The sequence below is a fragment of the Oryctolagus cuniculus genome, chromosome 1, assembly GCF_051225735.1.
Source record: "Oryctolagus cuniculus isolate XC-2025 breed Fujian yellow rabbit chromosome 1, ASM5122573v1, whole genome shotgun sequence".
Taxonomy (NCBI): Eukaryota; Metazoa; Chordata; class Mammalia; order Lagomorpha; family Leporidae; genus Oryctolagus; species Oryctolagus cuniculus.
The window spans coordinates 53,398,001-53,417,956 of NC_142867.1; the positions used below are offsets into that span (position 1 = coordinate 53,398,001).

At 49.0% G+C, this 19,956-nt stretch overlaps 1 protein-coding gene across 33 annotated transcripts in view; it reads right to left on the bottom strand.

Moving 5' to 3' along the window:
- The window catches only part of TEAD1 (TEA domain transcription factor 1), a 284,516-nt gene that overhangs the window by 120,675 nt on the left and 143,885 nt on the right, over positions 1-19,956 (bottom strand). The gene's annotated exons all lie outside the window — the stretch shown is intronic.

A 19,956-nucleotide genomic window follows, 5' to 3' on the forward strand; every position in this document is an offset into this window, starting at 1 on the left:
TGCAGTGGAAGATGACCCAAGTGTTTGGGCCCCTGTACTCAACATGGGAGACCTGGAAGAAGCTCCTGGCTCCTGGCTTCGGCCTGGCCCAGCCCTGACTACTGTGACCTACTTAGGGAGTGAACCAGCAGATGGAAGACCTCTCTCTCTCTTTCTCTCTTTTTCTTCCTCTCCTTCTTTGTAACTGTGACTTTCAAATAAATAAATGCATCTAAAAAAAAAAAAGACATGAAAACTCACTTGAACATTTTCTGTGAAGCCATTTTTTAACCCATTCCTACAATCTTTGAATTTCTAGGTTGGCCCTGCCAGTATGATGGAGTCAAAAAATAAAACCCATGATCCTCCAGAAGAGCCTGTAGTTGAAGGTTCCTCAGAATTTGCAATAATCAGCAAGAAAGGGGTGTTTGAAAGTGTATGAGTGTGTGTGTGTGTGTTAATGTATGAGTGTGAGTGTATGAGTGAGAGTATGTGTATAAGTGTGAGTGTGCATGAGTGTGAGTGTTGTGTGAGTGTGTATGATTTGTGAGCTTGTATGTGAGAATGTGTATGAGTGTGACTGTGAATGTATGAGTGTGTATGAGTGTATGTGTATATGAATGAGAAAATGTGTGTACGAATGTGAATGTATATGAGTGTGAGTATGTGTATGAGTGTGTATGCATGAGTGCGTGTGTTGCGAGTGTTTGGGTGAATGTATATGATTTATGAGTCTGTATAAGAATGTGTATGAGTGTGTGTATGAGTTTGAGTGTATTAATGTGTGATTGTGAATGTGTGAATATGTGTGCATGAGTGTGAGAAAATGTGTGTATGGTTGTGAATGTGTATGAGTGTGAGTGTGCGTGAGTATATGTTGTGTGTAAGAGTGTACGAATGAGAGTGTGTATGTGAGTGTATGTGAGAATGCATGAGTGTGAGTGTATCAGTGTGTATGTGTGTGAGTATGAGTGTGTGTCGGTGGTTGGGTAAAACACCAGGGAACACAGCCCACACATGCTGCACGGAAAAGCACAGGTCTGCATGGAGGTAAACAGAGCCATGTGAACTTGGTCAGTGGTATCCCCAGGACACAAAGGCACAGTCCCTCAAGTGCTGCGAGTACAAGGTACCCACAGTGTAGGGAGACAGGCTGTCTCTGTCACCACCATGGTTTCCCCAGGGCACAGGACGAGTCTCCTGCCTCTGGAATGCTGCATCCTGATGCCCAGCTCAGGGCTCAGCTTCCCCAAAGGACACATCAGTTTTGCATGTGGCCAAGTGAGAAGCCATCAAGTGGTGAAGATGAAGGACCCTGAAGCAGGATTCCCTGGTTCAAATTCCAGCTCTTCTATTTACTAGTTTTAACTTCTACCCTCAGTTTCCCCAGGCTATTAAACGGGATTGTAAGAGTATCCACATTGAAAGCTGGCACTATGATGTAGTAGGTAACGCCTGCACTGCAGCTGGCAATGCATCCCATGTGGGCACTGATTTAAAGTCTCCGCTGCTCCACTTCCCATCTAGCTCTTGGAGATGGCCTGAGAAAGCAGTAGAAGTTGGCCCAAGTCCACGGGCCCCTGCACCCGCATGGGAGACATGGAAGAAGCCCCTGGCTCCTGGCTTCAGATCAGTGCAGCTCCAGCCATTGTAGCCATTTGGGGAGTGAACCAGCTGATGGAAGACCTCTCTCTCTCTTTCTCTCTCTCTCTGTGCTTCTCTCTGTAACTCTTTCAAATAAATAAATAAATCTTTAAAAAAAAAAAAAGAGTACACACATTGTTGGGTATGTGTTAGAATTAAAACAAGTTCATCTATGTAAAGTAAGAATTATACAATATTGTTAAGATAATGAAATTACATGAAGTTTCCTCATTACACATGTAGGAAAAAACTAGTAAATCCAAAAATACTTTTCCTCTCATGGAACTAATTGCTAAAAATTCAGCTTCTCCGCTTTAATCCTCCTGTTTTGTAATTAAGCTATTGCATGAAAAACCTGGTGCAAAGAGATGACCGACTAGGTTGACACCACACCACCCACGCTGGCAGGTTTGAAGGCAAGGACTACTGGCCCTAGGGGCCTCCCTGGCACGGGGTTCCCGCTGCTCCCACATCAAACAGGGCTCTCCTGCTGTGTGAGCTACCACGGCCTGGACTAGACTGACACTGTCAGTGGTCCCCTGCTTGTGTGCTAGGATTCCCACGCTGTTTACTAACTTCATGAGCAGTGGTGCAACCTTGACAAACACAGAAAGCTAACAAGGGCACTGGGTGACCGATCACTCACTCAGAACTAGATCCCAGCCCACACGGCCAAACACAACCCAAAGAGACAGGTCATGAATGAAATCGGAAGCAGCCTGCAAGCTCAGCCACGGGCCACGCGCTACAGAAGGCGATGACTGCAGGTGTCCCAGTCCTACCCACAAACCTTAGATTCTTATAAGGTCAGAGGCGGCACTCAATATCCATCCTGAAGATATTCTAACCCAGGGCAGTGTAGACAAGGCTTCTCATTGTTGAGGGAACTCACAATGAAGGCCTCAGTGGATGGCCCACTGTACAGATGGAAAGATGGAGAAACTGAATGCTGACAGGCTAACTCTCCTCTGGATCCAAAAAATAATGCAATTATTAATAAAAAATACTCTTTTGGGGGTGGAGGGATACAGCTTTCACAAATTCTAAACGCTTTCACATGTATAAGCATGTGACCCAATTAAGCATTTTTTAAGATTTACTTTTTAATTCATTTTAAAGGTGTAGGAGAGAGAGAGAGAGAGAGAGAGAGAGAGAGAGAGAGAGAGAGAGAAATCATCCATCTGCTGGTTCACTTAACCAAATGACTGCAACAGTCAGGGCCAGGCCAGGCCAAAGCTAGGAGCCAGGAACTCCATCTGGGCCTCCCGTGTAGGCAGCAGGAACTCAAGTATTTCAGCCATCATTTGCTGTTCCCCAGGCACAGTAGTGGAAAGGTTGGAACTAAAGCACTCAAAATGGTTCTTAGATATGGAACGTAGGTCTGCCAAGCGGCAGCAAGACGTGTTACATAATGACACCTGACTCCTGCCAAGTAAGCACTTTTTTTTTTCCCCTTAAAGATCAAGGCTCTGAAGGGTTTGGTAACTAGACTAGGGTTCCAGGCAAAAAAAATAATAACTGGTGGAACTGGGCTGGAATGCAAAAAAATCTACACTCCTCACTTCCATATAAAGACGGGCAAATCAGGGGCCGGGCTGTGGCATAGCAGGTAAAGCTGCCACCTGCAGTGCTGGCATCCCATATGGGTACCAGTTTGAGTCCTGGCTGTTTTACTTCTGATCCAGCTCTCTGCTATGGTCTGGGAAAGCAGTGGAAGATGGCCCAAGTCCTTGGGCTCCTGCACCCCTGTGGGAGCCTGGAAGAAGCTCCTGGCTCCAGATCAGACCATCTCTGATGGTTACGCCATCTGGGGAGTGAATCAGCAGATGCAAGACCTCTCTGTGCCTCTGTCTCTCTGTAAGTCTGCCTTTGAAATAAATTAATCTTTTTTTTTTTTTTTTTTAAAAAAAGGGGAGGTGCAAGTCAGCAATCTGGAAGAATCCTATGCTTCCACAGTAGTATCTCAAGCAGGCATTTGGCCCTCTGGGTAAGAGGTGCTGAGGTTTGATTCCCAGCTCCAGCTCCTGCCTCCAGCTTCCTGCTAATGCCCATTCTGGGAGGCAGCAGTGATAACTCAGACACTGGGTTCCTGCCACCCATATAGAAGACCTGGATTGCGCTCCTGGCTCTGAGCTCCAGCCCAGGGCCAGCCTTCATGGTTATTAGTAGATGGGAGCTCTCTGTCTGTCTCCCTAGCAAATAAACAGAGAAAGCAGCATCTCAGACATTTCTACTGAATGGCTTGTCACGCTGCAGCCCTGAAACAAGGAGTCCTAACGAGAAACGGGTCTTGGATGCAACAGAGGAACGGTAAATGGGAGAGCAGGTGCTCTGTCTCCTGAAGACTTGGACAGCAGGGGGATCCACCTGCCCTGTTGAGGGCAAACAGGCCAGCAGACAGACCAATGCAAAGGCTCAACAAGAATGCAGAGTGGTACAGGGCCCCAGCAGGCTGTAAACGCTTTGCTTCCTTAAAGCCCTTTCTCAGCCAGCGGCCCCCTGAAGTTAGGGCAGATGGGGTATAGATAGATTACCTTCCTGGGGTGCCAGCTTGAGGTCCAGATTGATTTCTGGCCATTTCAGATTAAGTTCAATGGTACAACAAAATCACAGAGTGTTTTCAATTTGGGAATACGGCTCTCACAGTCCGACACAGATCAAATAAACCCAGGATTTCCATTGGTCTGAGTTCCCTCATAGTCCTTATCCCCCGACAGAGTAGGCAGGATTGTGGAATAGGCACTACTTTGTATTCTGCTTTTCTCACATAATCGCTTTTCCTCTCTCAACCCAAGCACGTCTAACGACCCTGGCAAGTTCCTATTCCAAAGTTGTCTTCTAGAGTGTTTTGATTTCATCACTACTGTAGACAACTGATCTCAAACAATCTCTGGGACAAGTCTGATTTGTTAACTCCTAAGGTCTGAGATCATGGTTTGGGTGAGAAGGAGGACGCTTTGGGGGCGGGAGAAGAAGAAAGGAAAAACAACTGCGCCTTTCTTCTCAGGGAACAAAGTACTGTTGGAGACCCAATCTGCCGACGCCCCCTGGGTAGACAGGGCAAGGGCAGGCGCCTACAGCTCTTGGGCTGCACAGCTATGATGATGCTGTGGGATGAAGCCACTTCCCACTCCCCCAGAGCAGCAGTGTCTTATGGGCTGAAGAAAATCACCACAGGACAAGAGCTTTGAGCATCCTCCAATTCAAGTCCGGTCGCATCACAGGCCCCACACATACTTTCCCACCTCAGACCTCTGCCCCGTGTGTGCACACGCCACAGCACAGCGCACAGAACCCTCCCTGACCCGCCACTCCGGCAGCTCCCTAATTCCAGGAAGAGAGAGAAGCTGCCCCACCCCCAAGGGGCTCGCAGGGTAAGAAAAGAGAAGCCGCAGAGTCCATCCACCACAGGAACATCAGGAAGCCTTGCATGTGTTGTTACCCCATCATTTCAAATGGGTTAAAATGGGGCCTACAGACCATACACTGAGACTGCTTTATAAAGTTTTTTGAACTGGAAAATACAACACATACCCATGGAAGTGTCTATGACATAAATGTACTACTAAAGAATTACAGAATAAATACTAGTTTTATAAAATTTTTATTTAATTTTATTTTCTAGATTTTTAAAATTCATTTGGAATGCAGAGTGAAAAGAGAGAGAAAGAGAGAATCTCTAATATTCTGGTTCTCTCCCCAAACAGCTGCAATGGCCAGGTCGAAGCCAGGAGCCAAGAACTCCATTCCAAGGACTTGGGCCATCTTCTGCTTTCCCAGGTACATTATCAGGGAGCCAGGTGGGAAGCAGAGCAGCCAAGACTCAAACTGGCACTGTGATACAGGATGCCAGCATCGTAGACAGCAGCCTAATCCACTGTGCCACAACAATGGCCCCAAAACTTTAACTGAAAAGAAATCACCTCTGTACAAGCACCGGAGTAAATGGTGACGATGGCACTGCCCAGTCACTAGTACAAGAGGAAGATGATTAAATGCAAACTTTTCTCTTAATAGGCTCATTATTTGCATCCCTCTCAGTATCCCACTATGTGAATTTCAGTCAGCACACGTTCCAGATTTTCCAGGACAACTCCAATTCTGAAGCACAGGTCCTCTGGCCTCCAAAACTACCAAAGCTTCCAAGTTCTTACAGACTTCGAGACTTCTTGCAGAACCAGAGAGTAGCAAGAACTAAAACCCTTGAACATTCCATGAGCCCCAATTTAAGGTTCAAAAATGCACTGTCTGTGGCCCATGTTCTGTGTCTGCTTTCTATTTGTAGTTCTGCAAAACCCAAGAGGATCCAGTCCCTGAGTATGGGTCCCAAGTCAACACTAAGCTGGCTCACATAGATTTTCTCATTTCCACCACCAAAGATGACAAAGGTTGCAAGCATTTCCGGTGCAATTATGAGTTGCATCTGCACACCCCAGCCTGTGAGCGCCTCTGGACAATTTCACACAACTCTGGCTCAATGTCTCCCTGTCGCCCTCTAAGCTTGAGAAACCCATTGATATTGAACCTCATTTGACAGCGAAGGCAATTATGAGAGCTGTGTGTCAGGGAACAGGGGGAGGGTGTCCCAGGAAGGCACAGACAGAGGGGCAGTTCTGAGGCACTGGACTTGCCGTCTCCCTCCCACTGGCAGGGCCTTCACCTCCCCAGGGGCTGGGCCCCCTGCCCTTGGTCATTAGCATGGCTGCTGATCTCCACACCAGACACAGCCCCCTGAGAGGCTCCAATGCCTTCCTTCCTCCATCTTGTTTTTTGTCTCTGAAAAATTCCAGTTTTCTCTCAAAGAGTACAATCAGATTCAGCTACATGAGAACTGTTCAAACACGCAAGTGCTCTGCAGGAAAACATTCACAGTGGCTCCAGAGACAATGCTGCTTGGTGAAGCCACCTGGAACAGGGGCAGGGCGCAGAACCCAGAGAAAGGAGTTCTAGCAGACAGGTGAGGTGTCAGCAGGCCTGTGCCCCGGCACACCAGCTGTGCAACACAGACGGCAAGGGAGCAGTCAAACTCACCCTAACGAGGCTATGGGACAGAGGTTACAAGCAAAAGGTGTTTAATGGTTATTGGATGCAACAGCCCCCATCTATGACAAGCAATGACAGCACATCTCCCCATTTCCTATAGGTCGTCGGCCAAATTCCTGCCTCCTTCGTAAGACAGGATCTGCAGTGTTTTCTTTGCCATACAGATACACCCCATGTCATTATAAACAAATGCCGCTTTCTTTGCAGCGAACAACCACAATGTGTGGGGAAGAAACCTCTCCAGTATAAATCTGTGGGGACAAGGAGGCATTGTGGGCATTAAATAATTATAACAATCTGACATGAGTCAGAGGATTGTTTCTCAATGGCCCTGCTGCACTTGAAACTTTCAAGTCAACCCCGAACTCTCTTTCTTGGCACTGTGTCCATATGCAAGAGGCTACAGTCAAACAATCCTCATTCTTCATAGCTTGGTCCCATCACAAGGAGCTGGCAACGTGGGCACTCATGAAATATGGATGCGTTACATTGATTTTTTTATAAGTGTGGCCAACAGTGTATCAATTATATTACTATGAAAAGCTTTTCATAATTCATTTGGGGGGCATCAAGAACTCGTTTCTGGGAGGCATATGTATGGTGAAGGCGACTGTTCTGAAGAGGCCCGGCACCCACAGGCACAGAACGCAGCATGTGACCGATGTGGGTTCAGAGGGAAGACGCTTACATCCAGCAGATGACAACAGTAAGGTGCAGCAAACCCACAACCATGCCAGCCTCTCTCCATAAACAAGCACAGGAAAATCTCAGGGCCAGCAATCTAGCCCCCTTCTGGCTAGATGGATCTGATCACAGTACGAAGGTACCCCATCCTTGCCACAGGTAAAATTTGCTAATTTCTAGACAACGGAAAAATGATTTCAAGCATCCCTGCTCTGCTGTGTTTTTATTCCAAAAACGTTAACGGTTGACTATAATGTCTGGTTTTGAGGGCTGACAGCGTATGAGTGTCAGCATGGCGGAGAACACAATGCAGTTGAAACAGGGCAAGGCCTGAAAAGGACCAGAGTGTCCGGAGTGGTGTGGACCCACAGAGCACTTGGCCTGAGGCATGGCTGATGGGCCACTGGTGATCACGATGGGTGCTTCTCTCAAATCACGCAGGGCGCATAAACGTCACCCAGGTGTGGGGGGAAGTATGCACCAGACGTGGGAACCAACACCCTTCCAAGCTTGTGGGCCGCTGGCGAGGCTGTCCTGACAGCCAGAGGGAGCATCTTGAAGAAGAGAGGGGAGCATAGCAGCTCCAGGTTCTCCACTTTCTGGTTAAAATACTGCAGTGATGTGGGTCCCGCTCTGTCTCCACCACTGAACTGGGCATTTCAAGAGCAGAAGCCAGGTCACGCTCATCTTGACATCACTTTCCCCAATCAACAACTGGCCTCAGGGTGCAAATTCTCCCCCTCACTTGCAGCTGGCATTGAGTGCAGGAATTCAATTCCTCCTCTTTCTTGCACCAGCCCACAGCACTAACATGGAAATGCCCCCAATAAACCAAGTGCTGTCAATCACACAGGGCTTGGTAGCCACTACAACAATACCGAAACAGGCTACATCAAAGCTGAGCTTCATTTGTGTATAGGGCTCTAATGCCATGTCCTCGAATTGCAGAGAGGGCGCATTGTGTTAGTCTGAGTCTCGAGAGACAGAATTCGTAGATGTGCCTGTAGGTACCCAATGGGGGCGTGTGTCAGCGGACTTGGCTAGCACAGCCACAGCAGCCAACAAGTCCCAAGACAGGTGGTCTGCAGCCTGGAAAGCCCAGGCGGCATGCATGGCTCGGGGCAGGTCCCAGGGCCTAACTCTCGGTCTTGAGAGTCTGGGGCTGCTGGTGTGAGTCCTGGCTTCCCAGGCCCCGCAGCTCTGTGGTTCCGAGTCCAAGGCAGGAGTCGCATGTGTGAATCCCAGTGCTCAGCACTGGATACCAGTTTTGAGCGAGATAAATCATCCAACAAAACCTGAAATCCCCTGGAAAATAAATGAGCAGAACAAAAGGGGCTTCAGGGAAAATGCCCAACAATCTTGGCTCAAGTGTCCTGAAAACCGGACCATGTGTAAGGAAACCATCCTCATGGTGTTTTTCCAAAACCCCTCGGGGGTTCCCAGACAGCCTATGGAGAATGTGGTCCCACACGCACCGGAATGAGAGATGGTGGCGGCAAGGTGGGCAGTCTGACACCCATGTAGTCAAAAGGAGGACATGGGTGCACTGGGGCTGGGCTAACTTAAAGCACCACCCAAGGGCAGCCTGGTGCAACGGGGCATGGCTCACGAGACACTGGCATCAGTGTGTCAGCAGCTGCCCATCAGAGAGGAGAAGACAGGTAGTCCCTAGGCTGCTCAGCCTCAACCGACGTCCTGCTTGGGTTCCTAAGAGCTCTCCAAACTCTGAGAAACAGAAACCTTCAGTCAGGGGCAAATCAAAACCTGGAGTCCTGCAACAAGTGATTTGCAAGGATTACGTTTATGTCACACTTGTGACCTTAACTTGCGACGTTCCTTTTTCCCCAGAGCCAGTGCATTAACAAGAATTCACTCATTTTTAAAAAGGTAAGAGAAAAGTTTATACACATTGGTGTTGCCAACACCTGCTCTTTTAAGTGCCTTGTGCTAAAACTACATCAGAACTTTTCTTTGCCCTTTGGCCTCATCTACGTCCTATCTATACAAGTAACACACATTGGCAGATACAAACACATACAGACCCCCTTTAAAACTGTCTCCATGCCTCTGCCTGGATGATAACTTAGCTCAATTACCACCCAATTGCTGAAACTACTAATTACTTGGTCATTGTTAGCCGAGTGTTTCACCTGGAACACTTGTTACAGGGTAGGACATCATGTCCATGTCCAGTCTTAATTACAGAGGCAGGCAAAACACACATGGGCCACTGAAGTGCATTTTACATTTTGTACATTTCGTGGACCTCTTAATCTCCGCTGAATGATTTTACATGTCTCACCACCATGGTATTTCGAAGAACACTAAATGGAAACCACTGAGGCAAGGAGAGTGCTGTGATTCCAGGGGTGGGAGGGGGCTCACTCTCTTCTTCGAGGGTCTCCACCACCAAAGGGGGATGGCTTTGCTATCTGGGAAGGCAGGCAGGCAGGCAGGCCTGTCTTCTAACTAACAGGGGAGAAAAGCAGCTTCCATTTTGAACTCACCCTCTGTGGTCAACTTCAGGGGTCTACCTGAGGGGATGAAAGAATACCAAGAAGACAGAAAAGCACCGTCTGGGCTGTGTGTGTGAGGATGTTTCCAAACAAGACTAGCACGTGACTGAGCGAGTTAGGAGGGAAGACCTGGCCTTCATGTGGCAGCACCACCAGTAGGCTGCAGTCCTGGAGAGACTGAACACGAAGGTGAACTGGTGTCCAGCGCTGAGCGCTGGGACTCGTTCACACATCTCCTGCCTTGGACACGGAACCACAGAGCTACGGGCCTTGGAAACCAGGACTCACACCAGCAGCCCCCAGACTCTCGGGCTTTCAGCCTGAGACTGAGAGTTAGGCCCTCAGCGTCTGTAGTTCGGGGGCCCTGGGACCTGCCCCGAGCCATGCATGCCACCTGGGCTCTCCAGGCTGCAAACCACCTGTCTCAGGACTTGCTGGCTGCTGTGGCTGTGCTAGCCAAGCCCGCTGACACACGCCCCGTCGGGTACTTACATGTACATCTACGGACTCTGTCTCTTGAGACCCACACTAACACAATGCACCCTCTCTGCAATTCGAGGACATGGCGCTGGGGCCTGCAGAGCAAAGCCCAGCCCTATACACAAACAAAGCCCAGCTTTGATGTTGGCTGGCTCGCCTGCTCTCTCCCTTTTGACTGTGGCTTATCAGCAGCGCCATCTCCATTAAGCACTTACTCAGCAACCATTACGGGGCCCAGCCTGCACTAGGTGCCTGTTCCCGAGAGGAACGAAAAGAAAAAAGAAAAAGAAAAAAAACATGCGCCGTGCCCACGTGCAGGCAGCACTCACTGGTGGGGGGACACATGCACACACTGACACTGCTGTGACACAATATGGACTTGAGGCCAGCATTGCAGGCTCTGTCACTCACTGTGTGACATGCTTCCTACCCCTTCTTGCTGAAAGAGGATTAGAGCCAAGTGCAAAGATTCCCCAGGCCTGTGAGGTGCTTCTCCTGCTAGACCTCAAAATCATTCCTCGTCTGGTCTTCCCTTCCATGAGACCGGAGCAGAAGCCTGGCATCCTCAACAAGGACAAGCCCTTCCTTAAGTCTCCCTGAGGCCACAAGCACCCTCCTGGCCCAGGCACAGAGGTCCTCTTCTAGGAACTTCCCTAGACAAACCAGCAGGGTTTCCAGGATCAAGGGTCCCACTTACCATCTTCAGTGCTGGTCAAAGGCCACTCACACACTTCCATGGTTTCTAAAGGCTCCCACTGGCTAGGGACACATCTGATTTAAAAGAAACAAACTGTTTTCAAGAGCCAGAGTGGGAGCAGCAGTCCTCCACGGCCGATGGCCCAGGATACCGTGCATGGAAGATGGCAGCTCACACGTACTCCTGGGGCACCCCAGCCCCCAAGGCCTCTATTCCAATCTGAACGTGGCATGGTCCCCAGCCTCTGCCAGACCCCCTCCTTCCCCAGAGCACAAGCAATGCCATCCACTGTCTGAGGGGCCACTCCACACGCCTCCCACATGGCAGCCCTGGTGACCAGCAAGGGTGGTACGCAGCAAGCAGGAGGTAAAGAGAATGAGGACAGGCTCCCACAACAGCTTGCTTGTTCCAGTCAGACTGTCGAGAGCCTGGATACAGTGCCAATGCGGAAAGAAGTACCCTCCTTGTCGCACTTGTTCACGGCCTGAGCCTTGTGGTCAGTACCTTCCAACCTGTGTCCAAAGCAATCAGCTCCAGGCTGGACCCCACCCCCCTTTCCTCCACCTTCAGAAATGACTCAGGCGGCAGGCATTTGGCCTAGCCGTTACAATGCCTGTGTTGCACGTCAGACTGAGTTTAATACCCACCTCTGGCTCCTTAATCCAAGCTTCCTGCTAATGCAGACCCTGGGAGGCAGTGGCAATGGCTCAAACAGTTGGACCTCTGCCACCCACATGGGAGACTCAAACTGGATTCCTGGCTCTCGAGTCCCAGTCATTGTAGGCATTTGGGAAGTGAACCAGCATATAGCAAGTCAAGCTCGCTCTGTCTCTTACTCTCTGCCCTTCAAATAAACCAAGTAAATTAAAAAAAAAAAGACATGATGTACAATTAAATCCAAAACAATCTGGAGATAGGTGAACCTGTAACTCAACATGTTGTCTCCCCCAGCCCTGGTCCCCAAAAGCTGACAGAGACAGTAGCAACCACAAGCCAAGTGTGCCCCATGGATTCCATCTCACCCAGCCTTGCACAAAGGCACACGCTGAGGTACAGAGAAGTTCAGTGATTTACATATCACACAGCTCTTGCAGACAGGCCTCTGGGCTCCTCATGCTTCATTTCTAGAACGTTCTGAATTTTACTATCACACTGCTGATTAAACATGCTGCTATACAAAATGAAACACACACACACACACACACACACTATGGGAAATATTCTTTCCCCAAACAGTCCACATGGGCTTTGGGAAGGGCAGACGGTGAGCTCCAGTGCATCCTTCTCCTGCACCCTAACCCCTGATCTGACTCCCCTAAAGCCCTCTGAGACTGCTCTCTCAATGGTTATTCAAAGACCGCATTTCCCTAGTTTCACAGGGCAAAGAAACACCCAGCAAGATTCTGTGGCATCCTCCACCTAACTCCCGAGCACCCCCAGGGGAAGGAGCTGGTCCCACTTGCTCCAGCTCCCTCTGCTACTCTGTCATGCTTCTCAGCACTGCAAGCTTGCTCCGCAGAATGCTCCCCTCCCTCTAGGCACTCCAGCAGTGAGGTCTGCCTGCTCCCCCCGCACCATGTCTGTCCAGCACAGCCACCGACTGAGCTTCACCAGAAGCACTGGGACTCCAGCTACTCTGCCCGTAAGTGCTCGCCCTATGTAGAAAGACCTTGTGCTCTGAGTGTTGGTGCAGAACATCATGGTCACTAGCCACAGACCTCTTCCAGTATACCAGGCTCCTACACATTAGCCCCTTCTTCCTGTCCTGGCCAGGCACCTTTAGAAAGGGCATCTTCCTACTGGACTCTTCCTGCATTTAAAAACCCACTGGGTTGAGGCTGACGCTGCAGTGCAGTGGGTAAGTGGTGCCAACATCCCATATGGGCACTGGTTGGAATCCCGGCTGCTCTTCTTCCAATCCAGCTCTCTGCTAATGGCCTGGAAAAGCACTGGAAGATGGTCCAAGTGCTGGGGACCCTGTATCCATGTTGGAGAAGTGGAAGAAGCTCTGGTTCCTGGCTTAAGACTGAACAAGCTCTGGCTGTTGAGGCCATTTGGGGAGTGAATCAGTAGATGGAAGATCTCTGTGTGCATGTCTTTAACTCTGCTTTTGAAATAAATAAACCTATATATATATATAATATATATATATATAATATATATATTTTTAAATACTCAGTGGGTAGAGGGATGGCTTATTCTGAAGCCCAGCCAACGAGATTCTCTAGCTCAGCCACCACTTCCCCAAAGACAGCAAGTGAGTGAATGCTGAAGTCAGTGGATTCATACTTACAAAGAAGCTCCAGAAAACCTGGGAGCTGCCAGCAGTTCCTGGGTTAAGCTTTCTCTTGACAAATTCTCTAAGTTTCATAGTATACACTAGATTAAGACAATGACTGAATACCACTATTAATTCTGAATTATTTAAGAATTACTTAAGAAAATCATTTCTTAAAAGCCCATGTCGGGGTGTGTGTGTCCCTCCACTATCCCTGATATTTATCACAGATCTGGCATCCACAGAAGGCTGAGAGACCCTACAGGATGGAGAGAGACATGCCGACCACTCCCATCTCCCTGGTCACCAGAAGACTGTTAAGTGCTCTTTTAACTGTCACCTTTCTAGGATCCTAATAATGACAATGCCAGGCAGGGATTAGCCACATATGCTATGATGTACTCTTCCAATTAACCACCAAAACTCTGCTTTCACTCACCTCCATCCCCAAGCACCTACCCCAGGAAACCATCACTGAATAAGTGGTGGCAGGAGGGTCATTTACCCTACTGTCCTTATAAACCCAGGAAGCAATTTTCTCAGTCCACAACCACAAACCAAAAGCCACAAGATCAAAAGCCCATGTGCATCATAAAGACAGCGCTTCTGAGCATGGCTCCGGCCCTGGGCTGAGCTCTGACTGCTGCAGAACTGCTCTGCGTGAGATCATCCATCCAATCACAGGATGTGACAGGAGAGGGGCTTTGGGGGCTCTTCGCACCACAGTGGCAAGAGCATCACAAAGCAAAATAGGCAGAGACTACCTCTTGCTGGTTGCTGACCCAGTTTAGGAAAAGTTATACCTCCAACTATACCCCAGCCTCTCCCAGACAAGACAGACTTGGACCACACACACACACACACACACACAGCCTAGCAGCATACATCTATCTGTCCTGGGACCCACCATAGGCAGGGCCACTGCTCTGAGAACATCCATGGATCCATTCCAATTCACTGTTCCTTTCTAGGTACTGCTTCTGGGCCCTGCCTCAGGAGCTGACTCTGGCCTGGTGAGCCCTGTGGACACAAGGTAGGAGTCACACTCCGGGTCAAGGGATGAGGCCTGGTCCCACAGGTGCTGATACTCAGCCTTGAGAAGGGACTCGGGGAAGACCTTGCATGGAAAGCCCTCAACAATTCACTACAGGAAGGGTCTTCACATCTGGTTACCATGTTCCAAGAAACAACAGTAAAGCTGGCTCCTAAGCAAGAGGGTGGGGGGCTGAGGGGACTCAGGGCTCACATAACTAAGTCTTATCCTAGCAGCTTGGATAGCACCGTCATATCTGCCTCCCACTAGCGTAGTTATTGGCTCCAGAGACCAGCCCCGCACATCAGTAGCTTCCCTAGGAAAGGAAACTCCTTCCATAGCTACAGACTTCACAGCCCCACAATGCTGGAAGATTCTCTTCTAAAAACTTCTGCAAAGGAGAAAGCTTTACTTTTCCAGAATTCCCATGAAAGACCTGTGGCTCACTGGCTCTGACCAGGCAGGAGGCAGTCGTCACCAACCATGGCAGACACAACTGTCTGGCTTGTGCCAATCTTGGGCCCACCATGGAGCTGCAGGTGAGGTCCATTCTGCCGGAACCATGTAACAGACAAGGGGCGGGCAGGCAGGCAAGCCTGTGTGCTCTGGGTGAGGCTCCATGCAAATGTCCTCCACAGCATGGCAGTCACCTCCAGCCACGATCACTAAATGCCAAGGTGCCTGGGGAAGTGGGAGCAACTGCTGGCAGTCCCAGATCGGGAATACGCACAGTCCTAAGGAGCTCCTCTCAGGACCGGGAGGAGAGAGCTTTAGGGGCACAGAACCGAGACTTCTGTAACCAAAGCCCTCCCCATGAGGACAGGGAAGCCCCCTATGCCCCCTGCATTACCATCTCCTGCAGTCACCGCCAGCATGAAGGGCCTAGCACTTGGCACCAGCCCTCTGACGGGGACCCTCTGAGAGCTGCGTGTGCAGCATAGCCCTGGCCTCAGCAGGAAGCTCAGAACCTTCAAGTCACCAGAAACTCTGAGGCTCTAAAGACACTGGGAAGACTGAGAGGGAGGCAACAGTGCCACAGTCAGAGGCCAACCCCAAAGCTCTGAGCTCTCTGGTGGGCAGGGAGCAGGGCTCTAACAATACACCCCTAAGCTAGGGAAAAAGAGAAGAAGCCTTTGAATCCAGCACAGCTGTGCTGCCAGGTGTAGACTCCATGGAGAAAATGCTCCAGCATTCATACGTTGTACCTAAATTCCCAAGCCCCTGCAATCCTCAGAAAGCCCTCACTTTACTCACTACTAAGGCATCGAGCCTCAGGTGCAGTCCCATCACCAGGGTGCACCTGCCAGGCACAGGCTCTAGGCATACAGGGCAAAGCCCGACTCTTCTGCTGAAGGCTCGCATCAACCAGAAGTCCTCAGGCACCTGAGTGGCTGTCCAGCCAGTCTCCTGTGGTGAAGCCATGGAAGCTGGAAGTTGGCAGCCCCTCCTTAAGCTTAAGTGGTGCCACAAAGAAGAGCTGTATTGTGTAGGGTAAGAGGGGCTGGGGTTCCTGTGGTTAGATCAAGACATATAGTCTCGAAAATTCTTTTCTTATTATTTATTCATGTGAAGGAGAGACAGAAGGACAGAGACAAGAGTTCCCATATGCTGGTCCAAGCCCAAAATGCCTGCAATGGCCAGGTAGGCGAAGATGCAAGGGCCGGAACTGGGGACTCAATCCAGGTTTTCCACATGGGTAGCAGGAACCCTATCACTTAAGCCATTATCACTGCCTCCCAAGGTCTACATTAGCAGGAAGCTGGAATCAGGAACCAGAGGTGAGCATCAAACCCACCCTAATCAGCGGCTTAACCATTGGGCCAACTGACTGCCCCAAGAAATATGGTATTTAGTGAGCTGGGGACGTGTACACAAGGACACCCGTGACATCAGTGACAGTCCTCCAGTTGGCACTTGTTGAATGCCTACTACATTCAAGGCCCAGTTCAGAAATAGGGGCCAGCACCAAGTCAAACAGCACTGGCTGTCAGTGGGGAGAGCAAGGGGCATGCACCTTAAATCCAGTGTGCCTCTACACAAAGTGCAATTTCAGGCTGCACCACTGTGGACAGGGAATGCAGAGTTCACCAGCACGAAGAACAGGACGCCCAGAGACCTGCGTGGATCTGTGGGGCTGGGTGTCCGAGGACCCATCGCTGAGGGCTCATGGCCCTCCCTTTGAAGCCTGCCCCTCTGTGACCTCAGGCCCTGCAGACTTGTTTGTGACTGCTGCACAGGAAAGGGCCTAATGATCACACTTACTAAGGAAGAGCACCGGTGCTATGCCATGTCAGGAAGGACATGTTTGCTTTGTACTTTGGGATGGGCTTCATTCCCTTCCTTAACATGTGCTCAGCATCGAAATTTCCAGGTCGAAGCAGGATGTCATAGTCCCTTCAGCCCCTTCCAGCTACCGTGACTGCATGTGTGAGAATTACACAGACCCTCACCTGCATCACTGCCACCTTATACAGTCACCTTAGGAGGGGGAACCGGTCTCCTCATTTGATGGACAAGTAAATGGAAACTCAGGGGTTATTTTTTTTCAACATTAAGAATGATAAAACAGTTGACAACTTTAAACTACCTTTATGGGGATGAGTTAGAGCAAAAGTGCTGAAATTGTGCCTGTCCAGGAATTCTGGGAACTGTACTTACTGATTTTTCCCTGCTGTCTCACTGAGACAAGGGAAACTGTCTACCTCTCTACCACCATAGGCTGGGGAGATGACAGCTCTGGGCAGTCCCATGCTAGGTGCCTCTCACCTCATTCTCAGAGCCCCCTGGCACCCTGGATGTCACTGCCTCTCTTCTTACAAAGGTAAAACAGAGGCTGGAGGAAGAGGAGGGCGCAGGATGGTGCCTCTACTTAGTAGAAAGGTCAGACTCTTGCGTGGGGGCAGGGGTGGGGGGGTCATTTAGGCCCCAACTGGAGAAGGTGCCAGGGTAGAGCTCACATGGGAATGGCACCCAGTGAAGTCTGCTGCCTGCTCCACAAGCAGTCCTAACCCCTCTCCAGGCACTACTTGATGAGCCTGCTATGATCTGGAATTCCCCCCACCTACGTGTAAGGCCAGTAGAGTTGATTGATTATTCCCAAGGGAGACTATTTATGCATAAATCACTAAAAATAATGACAATCACAAGTTAGCTGGGAATGTGATGACTAGTGCATTTAGAAACAGAAATAATTTTCCTTCTCACGCTTTTCTCCTATTTTTTGAGGTTGTGCACTGTTCATTTAGAAAAAAAGAAACACCAGATTTTCCCTCAAAACCACTGCATGGATAAGCAATAAATCACATCAGGGACTTGGGTTACACAGGACCCTCTACAGATGGACGAGGGCTACAACCTGCCACCCAGGACAGCAACCACAGGAGCTGGCACAGCCCTCAGAGCTGCACTTCGAGGCTTTACCTGCTTCACTATAACAGGTAAGCTCCAGATGGCCGGTCATCCACAGGGAAATTTTCCTTGCAGCCTGTGGAGTTTGCACGGGCCCTCCTGGAGAGGTTCTTCTACCACAAAGTGTGGCCTTTATAAAAACCTGCCAGCCTTTCTTTCTCAGGTGAGCTGATGATGACCAACAGTGTCAGCTTACTGAACATGTGCCATATGCTAAGCCCTTCTCCCATACTTCTCAAACCTTATATTCACCCTGTAACACTGGCATTATTATTATTATTATTATTATATTATTCAGTGCATTTTATAGAGGAGAAACTGAGCACTTCTTAACAGGCTAGGTAACCTGCACAAGGTCACACAGGTAGCCAGGAAGTGGCAAGCCCAGGAGGAAGAACCAAGCCTTTGATTTCAGAAACCATCCATTCGCACTGAATCATAAATGCTGCCTCCTACTGTGTGCTGCACACAAAGACACTTTAACCTATGAAGAATTAGTTTTCAAAAAGATCATACTTTAAGCTGACAGCAACAGAACTACAGTCTGAGGCAAAGAAAACACTAGAGGTTGACCAGTGCACTTTACTTGAAAAGCTCTTGAGAGAAAATTCATCTTACTCTGATTAACTCAACTATGCACAAAAACATTACTGCTTCCAAATACCTTTGCAAACATGGAGAACTTTCTCATTTGGAAATTTTATTTTGAAAACTAACATAGCATTTCTGTTCGTGCTCTTATGTTCAGTATTTTCACATCGCTTTTAGAAACAAGCTGCAGTGCAATCTGTTTCCCCAGAAACTTTTGACTCTTTTTCAGCTCATTTCTTATCAGTTATATTTTGCATTTCTTTTCCCCCAAAGAGCTTCAGGATTTTGCTTACAGAAGCCAAACGACCAATTCTTTGATTGCTTAACACAACCTGCAATTCTCCTAGGCAATTTCACAGCTGTAGGGACTTCATGAAAGAACTCAAACCTGATGAGATGATGACCATGACTTCCACTCAACTCTCAGATCATGATGATGTTTACACCATTTAAGGTTAAATGGCAGAAGTCACACGGGTTAACACAACCACTAGACTGAAACTACTGGGTTCCAAATGCAGAAGTTGGTTATGTTTAACCCACAGCAGTAGAGTCCTCAGACTTGGCCTCCAGACTTTGGAGGGCCCTGCTCAGTCCTCCAGCCACACTCCTTCTTTCAAGATGAAGAGTCTCCCAGGGTCAAGATCCTGTCACGTGTTAGATCAGGGACTAAAGAACCCCCGGGCAGGCCACTTCCCTGAGTGTGTTCCCAAACACCCAGCTTGTCACTGCCATGGGCACTCACACAGGGGAGCAGGGCATGGAGGAGGGCTTGCTTCTGCAGTCCACAGTGTCCAGGTGCATGCTGTAACACACAGCTGGGGGGCTGGCACTGTGGTGCAGTAAGTTAAGCCTCTACCTGCAGTGCCAGCATCCTATATGAACACAGGCTCAAGTCCCAGCTGCTCCACTTCGGATCCAGCTCTCTGCTGATGGCCTCAGAAAGCAGTGGCGGGATGGCTCAAGTGCTTTAGCCCCTGCACCCACGTGAGAGATTTGAAGAAGCTCCTGGCTCTTAGCTTTGGATCAGCCCAGCTCCGGCTGCTGTGACCATTTGGTGGATGGAAGACCTCTCTCTGTCTCTTCCCCTCTCTGTCTTTAACTCTACATCTCAAATAAATGAATCTTAAAAAAAAAGAAAGAAAAAAAAATGCAACCAAGGCTGAGAAGACAAAGGAGTGAGCCCCTAAATCTGAACCTGTGTTCCAAGTCATCATGATGGTATTATCTGTCAAAGCAGGAGGTTAGAAAACTTTATGTAACAGTTTATTAACTTGATTATAACTTTTAAATATTTCGACATAAATACAGGAGCCTCAGGCTCTGTACATATCAGGGCAGGTCTGGGCACATTCAAACAGGGAAGTGCTGCCATGCTAAGTGCACTAATGAGAAGCTCACACCAACTCTCAAAACTTATAAACTGTCCTGTCAATTCAGGCATTAAAAAACACTCAGCAAAAACTCCTAGTGAAAGAAAACAAAAGAAACTTCATACAGCCACCTCATCAACCTACAGAAGCAACAAATGGAGCTGTAAAACTAACTTGATTTAAATAGATCAATTCTTCGCAAGGGGCACGTTGTTATCAATCAATGCTTC